Raw genomic sequence first — 9,053 nt, forward strand, 5'->3', positions numbered from 1 at the left:
AAATATATATATATATATAATAAAATAACAAAATTTATAATTCACAAATTTTCTTGCCTTTTACTTGTACTTTTTGCCCCTTAATCGAAGGTTCCTGAGATTTTAATATGGGGTAATCAATAATAGAGGCTTGCCTTTGTTTGAAATGGAAGAACCCACGAGACAAATATGATATTTGTGCTTCGATATATCGTCTAATGTCTTCATCACAGACATGATGCTAGACGCGTATTTTCGATCCCACAAACCCAAATCTGGCGTATTGGCCCTGGTGATGCAAACACTCAGCTAGAATGTGTCCCAAATATAGCGGCTCACTCTGTGCCATCAAATATAAATAGAACAGCTCCTGTCAACTGAGAACGCCAGTACTATCACCACGGCCATTCACTAATCTGGTCGGGATAGAGTGAATGTATCTGTAAGCTGGCCGAGAAAGGCACGTGGCCTTGGAGACCCTCGGCTCATACTGCCCCTGTCCACACAACGCCCTATAGGCACATTGCGGTGTCAAACTGCCAGGATAGTCCGTCGGCAGCTGTTCGTACTCCTCTATATCAATGAACGCCTCATCATAAAGACCCAAATCAGACTAGGAAACGTGTAACTCTCATAAAGTGATACTGTCCGAAGGCTCTTAACTGAATGGCGTCAATGCTGTCGAAGCTGGAGTACGAGCACTTGAACTCAAACGAAGCAAGCACCTCCAGTGTCAACATGTGAATAGCTGGCTCCCTGATCAACAATAAACGGCACCAACTACCCACCGACAATATCTCTTTAAGTGCACTCAAGTCTGGAAATCTCGACTGTCCAAACTTGAGCTTCGCCAATCGCTCGAACCGAGCCTGATGCTCGGGGATTACGAACTCCATATGCTCAGGCGAGTCCTTTCGGGGATGCTTGCCAGGCGCTTTCTTTGACCTAGGAGCCATTCCTGCAAAGATTTAAAAAGAAATCGATAAAATCAAGATTAAAAACTCAATCTAAAGTGTCCAAATACATCATGAAATCATTCCAAAATAGTTCTAAAGTCATTCACCAACCATTCAAGCATGAAAACAATACGAAATCAATGTAATAAACAAAAAAAAAAATCAAGAGTGGGCTAAGAAAAGAGAAAGCAGAAGTGTACCGATAAAATGAGAGTGAAAAACTACCAATGGGGCCAGAAAACTCACTCAAAAAACCCTTTAAATAGAAGGAGAGGGATCAGGAAAGTGAAGAGAGACATTCTTTGAGCATTTGGGAGTTATAGAATGAAGAGACGCAAGTGGGTTTTAAAGACAAATCGCGTCCTTTGGCTTTCTGTACATCCACACAGGTGTGTGGAAATTACCCACGCCCGTGTGATTCCCACTGGGTTGCTCACAAGGGCATACACACGCTCCTGTGTGCTCTCAGGATAGTTATGTTTGCCTCTGAACGCATCCACAGGGGCGTCTGAAAATTTTTCGCGCAGTGTCCCCGACCCACAAGGGTACCCCACACACCCCTATGGCTTCTCTGTTCTCCTGAGAGTTTGGCTAAGTGTTCCACACGGGCGTGTGGATGCTCACAGGGATACTCAGAGGGGAACTCACACGCCCGTATGTCTTCTGAGGATGGAGAAGTTGAGCTCTAAACGGAAAAATTACAGACTCTGCAGAAGAATCTCTGCAACACTTATACACATACAAAGACTACCAAAATAGTGAAGAACTGACTAGAGAATTATGAAAACATGCTCAAGCGACCTAAAAACTTCACCAATCATAATGAAGCACACTAAAATGCCAACAATCCACGAGAAAAACACAGCGATAGCATGTAAAGATCAAGACACCAACACTCAAGCTTTTATTCATGCAAGTACTAAACTAAAACATAGAAAAGACAGTAAAGACTTAGTTTGCCTCCCAAGAAGTGCTTGTTTAACATCACTAAGCTTGACGTACATGTCCTTACCTCATAGGGGTTCATGAATAAAGGTTTCCCTCTTACTGACAACTTGAAAGCATGATGAACACAATTGTTTCAAGGTAGAGGGAGAGTTGCCGAGTTTGTTACCACACAAGGGTTCGTCACCCTTACTTCGTTCATCATCCTCTTCATGACTCCTGGGGTAGGTTGCACATTGTCCTCTAGACCAAGTGTTAAACTTTCTTCATTCTCCACCTCTTGATCTAGCCACCCCTCCAATGGGTCCGGACACAACATTTTCTGCACATAATCATCAATTAACTCATCAGTGGCATCAAGAAAATACAAAGTATCATCAAAATCAAGAGAATGTCGCAAGGCTTCGGCAAGGCGATATATCAACTTGTCATCTCCAACTCTTAATGTCAATTCCCCACCGTCCATGTCAATGATAGTTTTGGAAGTGCTCAAGAATGGCCTCCAAAGTATCAATGGAACCACGACATCCTCATCAATATTTAGCACCAAAAGTTTGCAGGAAAGATGTACTTATCAACTTTCACAAGTACATCCTCAATGATGCCCCTCATATGTCTAACTGATCGATCGGCCAATTGAAGTGTCATCCGAGTGGGCCTAGTGTAATACCCTAAACTTGTGGGTACCTTTTAAAAAATATATCCAAGGTATTCTAACAATTGCAGTAAGATTGTCCTACAAAGCAATTTTGCTGAGAAACCCCAAGTAGAAAACTCATGGACCTAAGTGTGAGAGTTTATAAAAGATTTTGGGTTCACAAGTAAATAAGAGGATTTGATTTGAAATATTTCCCGAGACCAAACACTGAAAGGTAAGTTTGCAAGAACCTTTTTGAAATACAATTTCTTGATTCATGGACTATTTGTGAATTTTTCAGGGACCTTTTTGTAAGAATTGTATTTTCTGGAACTAACATTGAATTTTGGCAAGTTTGGAAAGTTCTGGCTTTGCTGTGGCTTTTCTCTTCTTCTTCATTTGTCTGCTACATGATCCCCAGGAAAAAAGCCTTGGGCAAGAATGCTAAATTTTTAACATGTTTTTGTGAGATTTGGGCTTGGTTTTGAGTGGTAAAAGCATGGTTGATTGTTATTGATGATGAATACTTCAAGTTGCTTTGGAAAAATCTTGTATTTGTGATGAATCTTGCTTGAAATGGAGGAGAACTTCTTGGTTTTACAATAGCATTACTGTAGCAACCGGGATTAGGGTTTATTTTGGTTAATTAAGTTGATGATGATGATGAAGATGGTAATGATGATGCATGAGAATTGGAGTTGGTTAAGTTAGCCAAATTAATTTGGTTGGATCAAATCAAGTGGAGTGGGTTGAATTCAAGTGTGGGTTTGAGCCTAGATGGTTGGATGTGATTAGTAAGAGTTAGTTTGATTGGGTTCAATTACTTATGTTTAAGTTTGACTAACTCAATTGATTTGAGAATGAGCTTCATTTGAGTTAATTTGGGTTAACCCAATCAGGTTAAGTTACGCAGGTTTGGTTCAATCAGTTGAAGTTGATATGGTTGAGTTCAATTGAATTGATTTAGTCTTGGTTTGATCAAATCAAGATGAGTTGTGGTTGGGTTTGAGCTATTTTGGCTAAATTAAGTTGGTTGAAGTTGATTTGGGCTTGGTTCAGATGTTGGGCTAAGGTCTTTGGGCCGAACCAATTCAAGGAGAATTGGGTTCAATTGAACCAAGCTAGTTCAACAGATTTTTTATAAGAATTGGAATTGGTTCAAGGCTGGTTGGTTAAATTGAACTTGGTTCAGTGAAATTGAGGTTGGTTTAGGTTGGTTGAGGAGGGTTTAGCCCAAATTGAGTTGATTTAAGTGTAATTGGAGATCGGTTTAATTATGCAAGGTCGGGTTTTAACCGATTGGAGTGAGTTGGCCAAATTAGAGAGTCTATTATTGTTTCTTGTATTTTCTTTTGGGTTCAATTTTAGTCATTAGCCTGTTGTATTTATTCTTATTTCGTTCTCCTATTAGGTAGTGTTCAGGCTTGGGAGAGAGTTCCAGGTTTAGCAAGAAACCCAAGGGAGACTAGGTGAGTTGGTAGTGGCTATTATTTTGAATAATTGATTAATTACTACTTGACAACGCCCCTTGCGTATGTCCCATAAGTGCAAGGGTTTGTCGAAGTAATAAAATCCCAGATGAGTGGGGTATCGTATCCACAGGGAGTAGGGAATAAAAACACTTAGATTGTTTCTTAACTAAGTGAAAGATGAATAGTGATATGTATGACAAGATGCAAAATAACAAAAGTAAAAGAACAAGAGAGAGAAAGAGAGAGAGCAAGTAAAGGAGAAGGTAAGGCAATCGATATAAATGGGGTACCCAGATATTGTTCCGCCTAGGACAATCGTTTTAATTGCAAGAACCCTCTATTATACTTTCTAACTGATGCAATAATGAGTCGTGGAGATCCTTAAATACATGGTCCCAAATCTAAGGTCAATTATGCCTAACTCTATACATGTCCCGGAGGAGAAATTGAATAACCTCTCAACCTTGCACTCATATAGAATTGCAATGAGTTCTAGGGATTTCAAGTGATATATCCTCTTCCTAGATGTAGACCTAACCCTTTGGTCCAGGTGGAAGGTTCCTAGCCACAATTAAGCCCTAGATGCTAAAATCACTTCAATACTTCACTCCGTTGCACCCACAACTAAGCCCCAGCGGAAGGTCATCCTTTAGTCCATTCACTCTAATATGACCGTAAAGAACTTAAGGAAATAGAGGTAGAATAAATCATGCCGGAGGAGAAAGGGGACGCTCCACTACCTCTTGACTCACCCTCTCAACCCTCTCCAATCTAGCTTTGTCTAACTCTCGTGGTGTGTCACTCACTCACAAGGGTTATCAACAAGAACTCTCAACCCTAGTGTCACTCTAAGGAGTATTCAAATAATCAAGCATTCAAGATTGGAACTCAAATAAAACATCAATTAATTGAAAGCATAATAAAGAGGTTCAATGAAACGAATACATCCTTGGGTTCATAAATACCCAAGAACCCACAAGGGTTTTAGCTCTCTATGGAGCTAATTATAATCAATGAAATCAAGTGTAAAAGCAAAGAATCCATAGAAAACCGCCTCGATAGTCATGGCGATAATCTTATGGAGAGTCCTCTACTCGTCTAAGGGTCCCTTTGTCCGGCCTAGGATACACCTCGCCGGATCGGTGCCGACGAAAGCTCTCCCACTAACCTTCTTCCAAATGAAGCGCGATGTCAAAGCTATAGAACCTCTCCAAATCCCTAGACAATACCTCTCCAAACCCTAGCCGCGGCCCTCTCTCAAGTTGGGGACAAGATGGAGAAAAGAATCCTGAAATCGGCGCTGAAATCGGCCTTAAATAGGGTTGGAATCAGGAATCCACACGCCCATGTGGGTGCCCATGTGATTCTCTATTTTCATCCTTCTTCGGCCGGCTGTGAACAGTATCTGCTGCAATGTTTTGCTACATTGCTCTGCTACAGTACTGTCCTGAAACACTCCTGAATCCATGCTTTTATCGAGGTAACGTAAACAGGCACACGTTTACGTCGTGGATCGCTTTGCTTCTTCAATAACGGACATGTTCGTGGAGATCTTGCTATACATGCACAAGCCATGATGCTTGAATGTGACTGCCCTTGTGCCCCTCCAAATCGTTGTGCTAACTTGAATACGAGGAGGTTGGCACACATTCCCACATTTCAAACCCGACTTATGTCTTCGCGTTTGAACCTTCTCAAGATTTCCTCCAAATGGTGCATTTACGATCCACATTGGCTTCTTTCTCTAATACTCAACCTCACAACCCTATCTGCATGAGATAACATAAATACACACATATTAGCGTTAAAACCCTATAAAAGTAATGCTCATCATAAAGAAAGAACACTCCGTATTCTTATCGCACAAGCACTTATCACTACTATTTTGGAATAATTATCTAATAGCTAGTATTTTGGAAAAAATTGTTTAATTATTTTATTTTATTATGGTAATCACGTATAATGTTGAAAGATACTTATAATTATTTGTCGTTGATGTGTCATGATAATCGTGTTGATACATCTGTTTTGTATAATTATTCATATTTTCAAACAATTGAAATACATGTATATATGATTTAATTATTTAATTCATGTATTTATTTTTTATGGTTACATATGCTTTGATTTGGAATGATTTGTGAAACCATGTGCACATATTAAATTATTTTACCGGTAATGTTTGTGGAATTGGTTTTCATTCCTGGTATAGGAATGGTATCATGGATCTAGACTTTACTGCCATTATGCATGTATTGCATAGTAGATCTTTTACATATTTTAATGGTGACTACGGACTTTAGTCTGACACTGCAGTGTTGGGTTCCATGGTCCGGCCTGATGGGAGGCGGCGTGGTTAACCCTGAGTTTACCCTGGTCAAGAGGTACGTTAAGCCATTGACAGGGGGATCTTTTATGTGAGAAACCTGGGGTCACCACACGGGGATCTCAATGGCCAAGGTCAAGATTATGAAGACCTTGGCGGCTCATAACCTAGTCACGATGGTGGCTAAGTCGGGGAGAGTTTTTAGACTGTGGATTTGAGTACAGTTTTTATATTACCTATTATTTTGAATTGTGATCAATTTATGTTTTAAAAGCTTTTTAAAGTTGTATTTTGCCAAAATTCTGGTCTTTGTGAAAGTTTTGAAGTTATTTGGGAAAATTGATCTTTATACACCTTGTGTACGCTACATTTAATTATTTGAAATTATTGAGTCACTATCGACCAAATGAATGTGTTGTAGCTATAGGAGCAGGACCTTAGTAGATCACCTATTCGAGTATAGAGCTAGTCAGGGTTGAGTCCAAGATTGCAGTGGGTCCCTCTTTCTTTCTAATTGATGGTGGCATGATCTTGTAGCGGTTGTACCCGCAAATTAGAGTAATTATATTTGTTTTATTTATGTAGTTGAACCTGTAGTTGGTGTAAAGTTGTAAATTGAGGTCTGTAAGTCTGATTTGGTTTTTGAGAGGTGTCAGTTTTCCAGTTAAAATGGATTTTTAACTGATACATGCCACAATTACCTCGATAGAAGGTGTGGATATGACACCTAGGCTCTCCCAAGCCTAGCTTCTAAAACAAAGTATATTGCATGATATTGATCCTAGCCCCTGAATCTGCCAATGCCTTTTCTTCACCCAAGTAACCAATGTTGCATGGAATGATGAATCTACCAGGGTCTTTCTTCTTGTTCGGCATTTTCTTTTACAGCACCAGCGAACATGAAGCATCTAAGATCACAGATGCACTCTCCTCCAACTTCTTCTTGTTGGTCAAGAGGTCTTTGAGAAACTTTGCATAGCGAGGCATTTGGGACAACGCCTCCACAAATGGGATGTTGATGTGTAATTGCTTGAATAGACCTAAGAAATTCTTGTATTGCTCATCATTTTGGTCATTCTTCAGCCTTGAAGGATACAAGATTCTCGGCTTGTAGGGTGGGAGTGCCTTCTTTTCTCTTTAGTTCTTTCCTCGATCTCCACTTCTTTGGGTGACTCAACCATTGTCTTCTCAGTAGAGAGCCCGCTTTCAACTTCACGACCACTTCTCAAAGTCATAGCCTTCACATGTTCTCTTGGATTAGTTTCCGTGTTGCTAGGCAAACTCCCTTGAGGTCTTTTTAAAAGTAACTTCATAATTTGTCCCACTTGATTCTCTAAGTTGTGCAATGATGCGGTGTGGTTGCAAAGTATGATTTCAACCGATTGAAATCTCATATCCGACAATTGAATGAACTTGGTCAAAGCCTTCTCTAAGTAGGTCATCCAGTTCTCCAACCCTGAAACTCTGTTCTCCATGTTCAGGGCTTGTTGTTGTTGTTGGAAACCCGGTGGTGCCATAGCCTTATGTTGCCCTTGATTATTCCAAAAAAGGTTTGGGTGGCTCCTTTACCCCGGATTATAAGTGTTGCTATACGGATTTCTTTGACCTCTCATTGCATTTCCTACAAAATCCACCTGTTCCACCAAAGTTGTGCCACCAATACCAATTGGGCAATCAGATGAAGCATGTCCTCCCCCATATCTAGTGCAACTCATCACTGTCGCCACTCTAGGAGAAGTTAGAGTGTCTAACTTCTTGCTCAAGGACTCAACCTTGGTCGCTAATGATGTGACTGCGTCGATCTTATGAAGTCCGGCTACCTTCTTTTTGTCTCATGTATTTCACTGATAACTGTTCATAGCCATCTCTTCAGTGAGCTGTTGGGCTTCTTCAGGGGTCTTGCTTCCTAAGGTACCTCCTACTGCAGCATCAAGTAATTGCTTTGTGCTTGTGTTCAACTATGATAGAAAGTGTGGATAATCATCCACTCAAGGAACCCATGCCGAGGACATTTCCGCAGGAGATCCTTGAACCTATCCCATGTCTCAAAAAGAGACTCTAATTCCGTTTGCACAAAAGAAGATATTTCATTCCTAAGCTTCACAGATTTTCTAGGAGGGAAATATTGGGCAAGAAAAGCTTCTACCATCTCCTCCCAAGTAGTGATCGGTGCTCTAGGTAATGAATGTAACCATTGCTTTGCTCTCTGATTGATTACCCGCAAGTGTACTGGGTCGCCAAGTAATACCTTGAGCAAAAGCTCAAGGATCGTATTCCACGAGGTTAAGAAGCTCCTATTACTCCTCCATCACTCACTTTCTAACGTTACAATTCAAGCATGGTATACTAATCTAATACAAGCAAGATTGTAAAATAAAAACACAAGTGTAAAAACTCCAAGTCAAGCAAGAAAATCACAAGAGCAATGATGATAAGAATAGGCCTAAGGATGAGGATTCCCAAGAGGGGTCATCAAGATATAAGGATGCATGAAAATACATAGCACGGGTGATTTAGACCGACGGACCTCAACAATAGTTCAACCCCCAATTTCTCGTGGCTAAACCCCTAATCCCGCATACAAATGATGACAAGGATCTCTCCTTAGTCATATTCCCTACGATTGCATTAAGTGAATGGAGATCACGCATCAAGGACACACTTAACCTAAGTTTATCCTCATGGTTCGGGAGGGGCTACCTACACCCAATTTCTCGGCATGTTGGTCAATAAATACC

General features: G+C 40.5%; 1 non-coding gene across 1 annotated transcript; it reads left to right on the forward strand.

Moving 5' to 3' along the window:
* The first annotated feature begins 8,309 nt into the window (after positions 1 to 8,309).
* Positions 8,310 to 8,416, forward strand: LOC120256479. Its single transcript, XR_005535317.1, has one exon. It is a non-coding gene; the product is annotated as a small nucleolar RNA R71 (small nucleolar RNA).
* The last annotated feature ends 637 nt before the right edge of the window (positions 8,417 to 9,053 follow it).

The sequence above is a fragment of the Dioscorea cayenensis genome, unplaced genomic scaffold, assembly GCF_009730915.1.
Source record: "Dioscorea cayenensis subsp. rotundata cultivar TDr96_F1 unplaced genomic scaffold, TDr96_F1_v2_PseudoChromosome.rev07_lg8_w22 25.fasta BLBR01001462.1, whole genome shotgun sequence".
Lineage (NCBI taxonomy): Eukaryota > Viridiplantae > Streptophyta > Magnoliopsida > Dioscoreales > Dioscoreaceae > Dioscorea > Dioscorea cayenensis.